We start from the raw sequence: 10,592 nt of genomic DNA, 5'->3' as shown, positions 1-10,592 counted from the left end.
GATAAATTTACTAGATTAATATTATATTTGGGTTTGGCACAGATTTTCATAAATTAGAGATAAAATACACATTGAGTACAAATTTGACTAAAGAAGGACCCCTTCCCAGATCTGACCCGGTTGAAGATCGGGTCGGGTCCGAGTCGGGTTCGGATCCGAATCGGGTCCATTTTGTTTGTGCTCTTGGGAAAGAATTTTGGGAAAATCCAATTTGGCCATATCATATCTATGAGGTGCTGGGTGACCCATAACTTGAAAGACTTGCAACTAACCTCCATTGAGATTAGATGACCCGTGATGAATTAAGTCCGTCCGTCTGCAATTCAAATTTCATATCACACTATTTTTTTTATCTATATGACTGATTAGATGGAACTTGGTGTCTTCCAGCTCCCATCCACATCAGCGATCCGGCGTCCCCCTCTCCCGAATTCGAGATCCCCGCGACCCAATCCCAGCCGTGCGCCCATTCCGTGATTCCAGCGCCCCGTATCCATCTTCCATGGCATCCTCCAAGTCACCCCGTGCGAAGAACAGGGGAGAAGAGGGAATCCCTCACCCGTCCGCCTCTTGCGCGTCCCCACCTTCCGCTTCCGTGCTTCCGTGAATGGCGTCCTCCATGCGTTCCCCTCTTCCCAATCCGCAGTGCCCCAGCTGTTCACCGTCCGTGATCTTCTTCTTCAGCGTGCCAGCAATGATCGCATCCCAGAGATCTCGCCAAAAATGCGTCTTCAGCGCGTCCCCATCACGTCTCTAGCCCGTCCGCATCTCAAGCTCTTCCGGCTTCAGCCCTTCCACTGCATCGCATCTCCTTCCGTTTGTGATCAAGGAACCGCATCTCACCGCTTCCCGAATCAGCATCCACCGCATCCGTGTCAATCTCCTCCACGGATCACGCCAAGATCAACTCCTCCCCGCGATCTCGCACCGCGTCTGCCATCTCCCTTCCGCATCAGGCATCCGTCCGCGGCTATAAGAAGGGAGGAGGGCCAAGGGAGAGGTGTGCTCGGTTTTGGGTGGAAACCAAGGGAGGAGGTGCTCGGTTGGGGCTGGTCCAAGGAAGAAGAAGGAGCTCGGCTGCTTCGGTTGATCCAAGGAAGAAGAAGAAACAGAGAGGAGTGTTCATGCTCTGTTTTCAAACAGAGCATAGTGCTTTGTTTTGTTTTTTTATTCTTTTTCTTTTTCTTTTCATGTTTAGTTTTATTTTTAAGAGCAATGTTTATTGTTTAGTTTTATTTTAATTAAGAGCAATGTGTTGTTTTGATTCTGAATTTTAATTGAGAGCAATGTGTTTTGAGTTTGTATTGAGAACAATGTTTTAAGTTTTAAATTTAGAGAATTTTATTTTGGTGGAGAATTTTACTTTTAAGATTTTATTTATGCTGAAATTTTAATTTCTTTTATGCAATACATTAAATCTTCTTTTATGAAATTTATGTTTGCTTCAATCCTCTTAGTTTCATCCTTTTCAATTCATGCCAAAATTTTCCTTTGAATAGTTAAACATTTCATGAATTTATAAATGTTCTTTGATTTCTAAATACTTGTCTTTTTTTTATTTTTAAATAAAGAAAATTCTCCGGTAGACTAGAGAATCCATCAAACATCGACGTAATGTTTTCCTTTAGTTATTCGAAACTCGATTTTGAATCCGAGTGAACGTTTTTATTTTTAAGCAACTCCAATCGCCTCCCTGTGGATCGACCTCTTACAACCACTATTCTTCGAGTAGGAAAGGTAAGAGTAGAATTAAATTTAAACTTTGTTTGTCGGTTCTAACAACGATCTGTCTAGCGTATTTTTAGGTGGACAGGAACAGGACGAACAGAATTTTGGCGCCGTTGCCGGGGAGGCAAATCGAGAAGCAAGAACGATCACGAAGATCAAATTGGATTTTGGATGCCCGGAGTGAACGCACTCCGGTAGTAAGTTTTTATTTTTATTATTTTGATTATTTTCAGTTAATAATTTCGTAGTTATTAAATTCTGAAATTTGAAATTCGAAAAAAAAAAATTCAAAAAAAAAATATAAAAAAATATTTCAAAATTCAAAAATTCAAAAATTTAAATTCAAAATTTGAATTCTGAAATTCGAAATTTGAAATTTAAATTTAAATTTAAAAAAAAAATATATAAAAAAAATTCAAAAAAAAAAAATTAAAATTTTTTTGCTAGTAATTGATAAGGCGCAATCCCCCGAGGTGATCATACCTCTATTGGGACTCCTCACAGAGTAATCTCCAGAGCTTATTCAACGGGCATTCGGAGATTGACTGACGCATAAGAATTGTGTTTAGTTTACATTCAAGTTATTGCTATATATAAAACAAAATAAAAAAAAAAATAAATAAAAAAAATTATATAAAAAAATAAAAATAAAAAAAAATTTATTGATTGCTCATTTAATCTGTACAACCTAATGACATTGCATAAACTTTTAAAAAAAAAACCATTGATTATTTGCTGCATTTAGTATTAAACATTTGCATAAAGTAATTAAGGGCAAAACCCATTGAAAAGATAAGGTCGGGAAGTCATTACCTGTCCTTAGCCCAAAAATCACCACCTTGCATACTTATCCTAAGCCAAATTAAATTAAAATCAAATTAGACGTTGGCCTTAGGGTTTCGAGCTCAATTAGGCTCTTGGAAAGAAGCGGCTGAAAGCCACTCCAGTGAGGATTTAGTAATTGGTGATGTCTAGGAAAGTTTTACAACAGTAAGAACTGTTACAGGTATTGTGGTATCGGTGTATCCCTTCTGGCACCACCACACACCCCGGGACTTTCCTGGTCACTGGTTACTAGATCACTTAACTGGTAAGCTCAAGCTTAATCTGAAAGGGAGATTAGGAGCTGTCTAATCTAGAGAGAATTTCAGGAATTTTTTTAACCTAATAAGTCTCTGTGCAACTAGATTTAAGAAGCTACTAAACCTCACTTAGCTCTAAGACTAATAGGGTCAAATTGTTGTGTGGTGTTGGTTGTGGTCATCTGTGTCTAGCCCTTTTTCTTATCTTTTAGGATTTCGTTTAAAAAAATTGAGTCTAATTAAGTTGTGGAAAATGTATGCATGGTAGAAGGTCATTAAGAGATAAGTTAACCCCATTTGATCCTGAGATTGACAGAACTTTTCATCATAACCTGCGAACTGTAAACCAACCGTCGATCTCTACAATGGGTGAACATATTAGAACCCTGAATGAATTATTCGCTCCTGCATCCGCTAGTCCACCTACATGTATAGTATTGCCAATAAATAATGCAACCCAATTTGAAATTCGGGCTGCAACAATAAACATGTTACCCAAGTTTCAAGGGTTCGAGAGTGAACAACCCTATATTCATCTAAACAAATTTTTGACAATATGTCAAACGTTTAGAAATCAAAACTTAGATGAAGAGGGTATTAAATTAAGGTTATTTCCCATGACTTTAGAGGATCGTGCTGCTGCATGGCTGTATTCCCTAGCTTCAAATTCCATCACATCATGGGAACAACTATCTAGGAAGTTCATGGCTAAGTTCTATCCCATGGTAAAAACTGAAAAAATTAAGGATGCCATAAGAACTTTTAGAGGAAAATCTGAGGAGGAATTTTCTCAACTTTGGGAAAGATTCCATGACTTGTTGGTCAAATGCCCACACCATGGGCTTGATAAGGCTGATCTGGTCCACTTCTTTTATAAAGGACTACCTCCAGCACATAGAAACATGATTGAGTCCATGCACAAGGGTAGGTTCATGAACCAAACCCCGGATCAAGCCTATGAATTTCTTGTTGACTTAGCTGAAAATGCCCAAAATTGGAGTAGCTATGGTGAGGAAGTAATTAGAGATGAGTTTGGGTCTAGAAAACTAAGTAATTATGAAATGAAAGCAGACCCAGAACTCAAAAATGTCATGTCCAATCTGGTGACTGGAATGAACAACTTAAGCAAAAAGTTTGATGCTTTCACTGTTTCCACTAGCTTAAGTTCATATAAAGAGTTAAATCCCATCATGAAAGTGGATCATGAGTTACAAAGTTTATGTATCTTGTGTAACAGTTCTGAGCATCTAGTGGAGTGTTGTCCTAGTTTACCCACCATAAAGGCCGAGCAAACAAATGCTCTAAATTCATATAGTGCCTTCAAAAAACCCACTCCCAATTCATTCAGTCCAGTCTACCACCCTGATAATAGGTTTCATCCAAATTTCTCATACAAGCAAAATGAACCTATTCAGCATCAAAGTGGTCCACCAGGTTTTCAGAACAACTTCCCCAGGATAGGTCCACCACAAATGAACCAACCTTTAGTTCCATCTGTACCGCCTTATAATGCCCCTATCCCACAACAACCTTCACAATTAGAAACCATGATAGCTAATATGATGAAACAACAACAAGATTTTATCAAGCAACAACAACAGACCAATACAGCCCAAGCCCAGACTAACCAATTCCATGCGCAAGCAATTGCAAAACTTGAGGTTAGTCTGAGCCAAATAGCTAACTCTCTAGGGGATAGGAAGAAAGGTGAACTACCTAGTCAACCAATGCCTAACCCTAGTAGACAACAAAATCAAGATCAAAGAGGTCAGTATCAAATCAATGGAAATCCGACCTATGAAGTCCAGGCAATTACCACTTTAAGGTCTGGCAAGCAAGTGGACAATAAAGTCCAACTTCCTGAACATGAAAAAGAAAATAAAAATGAATCCGATAAGAACCCAATTCAGAAGAGAGGTCAAGAACAGGACAAACCGGAAAAAAGGGAAGAACCCATAGAAACATACAAACCCAAGGTTCCCTTTCCCAGTAGACTTCAGGACTCCAAGAAACAATCTAACTTTGATGAAATCATGGAAGTCTTTAAAACTGTTCAAATAAATATACCTTTTCTCGATGCCATAAGACATATTCCCTCCTATACAAAATTCTTGAAAGACCTCACCACGGTCAAAAGAAAAACCAGTATTCCTAGGCAAGCTGTTATGGCTGCACAAGCCTCATCTCTCATTCAACAACAGATTGCCCCGAAATTCAAAGACCCTGGTTGCCCAACTATTGAAATAAAAATAGGAGAGACGATCATCCAAAGAGCTCTATTAGATTTAGGAGCCAGTGTAAACCTACTTCCCTACTATGTGTACCAAAAATTAGGTTTGGGGGAATTAAAGCCTACAAATATTACCCTTTCCTTAGCAGATAGGACAGTGAAGTACCCCAAGGGGATTGTAGAGGATGTAATAGTGAAAGTAAATGAGTTTTACTATCCTGTGGACTTCGTTATCCTTGAGACTGAACCTGCAATACATCCAGACAGTCACACACCTATAATTTTAGGTAGACCTTTCTTAGCCACAGCAAATGCTGTGATCAACTGTCGAAATGGGATGCTGAAGTTATCTTTTGGCAACATGAAAGTCGAGCTTAATGTCTTCAACATAAGTAAACAAACACCAGACGATAAAGAAATCAATGAAGTTGACATGATTGAAAATCTGGTTCAGGAGACTTTCTTACAAACTTATAATAAGGACCCTTTAGAAGCTTACCTTGCCCATTCCGAGGAAGGGGTCAAGCATGTGCCCCTTAGTTCTGTTCCCCTTATGAGCATAGATCGTCATCAGCCGACTGTTCTTCATCGGACTCTTCCAAAACCATTCTTAGATAATGGTTGAAAAAAAGGAGGATTTACATTTTGTCCGGCTGAAGACATAAAACTTAGCGCTCTTTGGGAGGCAACCCAACATGTAAGTTTCTTTTATTTAAAAAAAAAAATCATCAATAAATTACTAACATGCAGGTTTGGGGGATTTTGCCCCAACTTTCAATTTACCCACCCATATCAGGTACTTCTCCTCTGTCCTCTTACTGCTTTAAATTTTCTTTAACATTGAGGACAATGTTAGATGTAGGTTTGGGGGTATTTTTAAGCATTGGAATTTTATAAAAATAAAAAAAAAGTTTTTAGTTAAAATAAAAAAAAAATACAACACACAAGGTATATAAAATCTAAGAGCCCAATGACTAGTTGGAAGTAGTGCAAAGTGAGTTCTTTTTATTAAGTTTCTTTTAGTGAGTTGTAAGCTAATTAGTGCTTTGAATTTCACAACACATCTGGCCTGCATTTTCTAAGGTATAGGATCGACATTGTGTTGAGAATATGGTAGCAACTTCGAATCCTGATGAACCATCTTTTTCTGATCCAAAAAAAAAAAAAGTTCAAAAAAAAAAAAAAACTATTTGGTGGATTTAGTCAGGTGCATCGAAAAGGGCTACCTATTGACAATGGTCAGCGGGCTTGTAATGAGGAACCCGAGCATAGGTCCGTAGGGGAGGCTTGATGCCCGACACCTCATGCCAACTGGTGTGAGAATTGTCGACTAATTGCTCGCTACATGGAGGAATCATCACAGGAGTAAAAGTGCACAATATATACACTATCATTTCTCTTTAACGAAAAAAAAAACAAAAAAAAATGATGAAAAAAAAATGTGTATATTGACCTTAAGAAAGACAATAGTGTGAAAGCCGTCGTTGTAAAAATTCGAGTAAACTGGAATATTACATATAAAGCCCATGAGGTATTAAAGTAAACATCCACAGCTCTCGAAATCCTGCAGAAAAGATGATTTTGAATCAGCAAATAGGTCTTGTCCGACCAATTCTTGGAAACTACTAATATTAGCGATATTTTGGAGATCCAAAATCTTAGCTTGTGCATGGTCCAAACTTCACTGAGCACTCAAGTATAAATAAGTTTTACAACTCCCTAACGGAAAACTTAATGACTTCAACTTAAATTGCATACTAACCTAGAATTTGGGCTACTTAGTAATTAAAACCTTGTGTGCTTTTGAAATTCTTATCAGTTATGTACTTGAAAATTAGACTTTCATTTCATAAAACAAATTTTATTTTGGGATTGAAGTTTGTGGGTAACTTCACTGCAAACCCTCACGAGACAACACTCGTCCACTAGGGTAACCTAGGGGTTTAACGGCTTGTTGCACGTGCTAAGTGCAATCGTAATGCTCTACGAAAGTGAGTATTTATCTTAGGATATTTATATAATAAATAACACTTTTGCTCTCTCATTTTATCATTTTCGCACTGAATTGCTAGAGACTAGCAATAAGCTAGTTGGGGGGTGTGATGAGAGCACAAAAGTGCGACCTATATGTCACCTAAATTAGTATTATTGCTAACCGATAATGATAAATTTACTAGATTAATATTATATTTGGGTTTGGCACAGATTTTCATAAATTAGAGATAAAATACACATTGAGTACAAATTTGACTAAAGAAGGACCCCTTCCCAGATCCGACCCGGTTGAAGATCGGGTCGGGTCCGAGTCGGGTTCGGATCCGAATCAGGTCCATTTTGTTTGTGCTCTTGGGAAAGAATTTTGGGAAAATCCAATTTGGCCATATCATATCTATGAGGTGCTGGGTGACCCATAACTTGAAAGACTTGCAATTAACCTCCATTGAGATTAGATGACCCGTGACGAATTAAGTCCGTCCGTCTGCAATTCAAATTTCATATCACACTATTTTTTTATCTATATGACTGATTAGATGGAACTTGGTGTCTTCCAGCTCCCATCCACATCAGCGATCCGGCGTCCCCCTCTCCCGAATTCGAGATCCCCGCGACCCAATCCCAGCCGTGCGCCCATTCCGTGATTCCAGCGCCCCGTATCCATCTTCCATGGCATCCTCCAAGTCACCCCGTGCGAAGAACAGGGGAGAAGAGGGAATCCCTCACCCGTCCGCCTCTTGCGCGTCCCCACCTTCCGCTTCCGTGCTTCCGTGAATGGCGTCCTCCATGCGTTCCCCTCTTCCCAATCTGCAGTGCCCCAGTTGTTCACCGTCCGTGATCTTCTTCTTCAGCGTGCCAGCAATGATCGCATCCCAGAGATCTCGCCAAAAACGCGTCTTCAGCGCGTCCCCATCACGTCTCTAGCCCGTCCGCATCTCAAGCTCTTCCGGCTTCAGCCCTTCCACTGCATCGCATCTCCTTCCGTTTGTGATCAAGGAACCGCATCTCACCGCTTCCCGAATCAACATCCACCGCATCCGTGTCAATCTCCTCCAGGGATCACGCCAAGATCGACTCCTCCCCGCGATCTCGCACCGCGTCTGCCATCTCCCTTCCGCATCAGGCATCCGTCCGCGGCTATAAGAAGGGAGGAGGGCCAAGGGAGAGGTGTGCTCGGTTTTGGGTGGAAACCAAGGGAGGAGGTGCTCGGTTGGGGCTGGTCCAAGGAAGAAGAAGGAGCTCGGCTGCTTCGGTTGATCCAAGGAAGAAGAAGAAACAGAGAGGAGTGTTCATGCTCTGTTTTCAAACAGAGCATAGTGCTTTGTTTTGTTTTTTTATTCTTTTTCTTTTTCTTTTCATGTTTAGTTTTATTTTTAAGAGCAATGTTTATTGTTTAGTTTTATTTTAATTAAGAGCAATGTGTTGTTTTGATTCTGAATTTTAATTGAGAGCAATGTGTTTTGAGTTTGTATTGAGAACAATGTTTTAAGTTTTAAATTTAGAGAATTTTATTTTGGTGGAGAATTTTACTTTTAAGATTTTATTTATGCTGAAATTTTAATTTCTTTTATGCAATACATTAAATCTTCTTTTATGAAATTTATGTTTGCTTCAATCCTCTTAGTTTCATCCTTTTCAATTCATGCCAAAATTTTCCTTTGAATAGTTAAACATTTCATGAATTTATAAATGTTCTTTGATTTCTAAATACTTGTCTTTTTTTTATTTTTAAATAAAGAAAATTCTCCGGTAGACTAGAGAATCCATCAAACATCGACGTAATGTTTTTCTTTAGTTATTCGAAACTCGATTTTGAATCCGAGTGAACGTTTTTATTTTTAAGCAACTCCAATCGCCTCCCTGTGGATCGACCTCTTACAACCACTATTCTTCGAGTAGGAAAGGTAAGAGTAGAATTAAATTTAAACTTTGTTTGTCGGTTCTAACAACGATCTGTCTAGCGTATTTTTAGGTGGACAGGAACAGGACGAACAGAATTTTGGCGCCGTTGCCGGGGAGGCAAATCGAGAAGCAAGAACGATCACGAAGATCAAATTGGATTTTGGATGCCCGGAGTGAACGCACTCCGGTAGTAAGTTTTTATTTTTATTATTTTGATTATTTTCAGTTAATAATTTCGTAGTTATTAAATTCTGAAATTTGAAATTCGAAAAAAAAAATTCAAAAAAAATATATATATATAACAGTTCTCACTGTTATAAAACTTTTCTAGACATCACCAATTACTAAATTCTCACTGGAGTGGCTTTTAGCCGCTTCTTTCCAAGAGCCTAATTGAGCTCGAAAATCCTAAGGCCAACATCTACTTGATTTTAATTTAATTTGGCTTAGGATATGTATGCAAGGTGGTGATTTTTGGGCTAAGGACAGGTAATGACTTTCCGATCTTATCTTTTTAATGGGTTTTGCCCTTAAATTATTTTATGCAAATGCTTGATGCAGCAAATAATCAATAATTTTTTAAAGTTTATGCAATGTCATTAGGTTGTACTGATTAAATGAGCAAGCAATTTTTTTTTATATAGGAATAACTTGAATGTAAATTAAAAACTAATTCTTATGCGTCAGTCAATCTCCGAATGCCCGTTGAATAAGCTCTGGAGATTACTCCGTGAGGAGCCCCAATAAAGGTATGATAACCTCGGAGGATTGCACCCTATCAATTACTAGCAAAAATAATAATTTTTTTTAATTTTTTAATTTAATTATTTTTTAACTTTTTTTAATTTCAAATTTTGAATTTCAGAATTCAAATTTTGAATCTAAATTTTTGAATTTTAAAATTTTTTCACTCTTTTTTTTTTCAAATTTCAGAATTTAATAACTACGAAAAAAAATCAAAACAAGAGAAATTAATAAAAATAAAAAAAAACTTACTACCGGAGTGCGTTCACTCCGGGCATTCAAAATTTGATTTGATCTTCGTGATCGTTCTTGCTTCTCGATTTGCCTCCCCGGCAACGACGCCAAAATTTTGTTGTCGGATTCCTGTTTACTTAAAAATATGCTAAACAGATCGTTGTTAGAATCGACAGACAAAGTTTAAATTAATTTTACTCTTATCTGTTCTACTCGAAGAATAGTGGCTGTAAGAGGTCGATCCACAGGGAGGCGGCTGGAGTTGCATAAAAATTTAAACATTCACTCGGATTCAAAAATCAATTTTTGAATAACAAAAGAAAAAAATTACGTCGGGGATGTTGAATATTTTCTAATTGAAAATAAACAAAGGGAAGAAAGAAAACTTTGCAATTGAAATTGGATGCAGAGTAGGGGTCGACTTCTAAAGACAGAATATGAATTAAAATCACCAGTCGAATAGCAAAGATTAATTTCAGAGTTATTTTAAAACTAAGAATTTCAGAATAAATTGCAGAGATTAAACTAAACCTAAAGCATGGATTGCATAAAAGAAAATTAATATATTGTATATAAAGCAAACATTAAAAAGATTGCATAAAAAAAGGGAAATTAAACTGAACTTAGAACAATGATTGCATGAAAAAGAAATGATAGATTTTATAAAAATAAAATCG

This window comes from Phoenix dactylifera, unplaced genomic scaffold (genome assembly GCF_009389715.1).
Source record: "Phoenix dactylifera cultivar Barhee BC4 unplaced genomic scaffold, palm_55x_up_171113_PBpolish2nd_filt_p 000437F, whole genome shotgun sequence".
Lineage (NCBI taxonomy): Eukaryota > Viridiplantae > Streptophyta > Magnoliopsida > Arecales > Arecaceae > Phoenix > Phoenix dactylifera.
The sequence above is the reverse complement of the archived record's forward strand: the minus strand, read 5'-3'. Positions refer to the sequence as shown.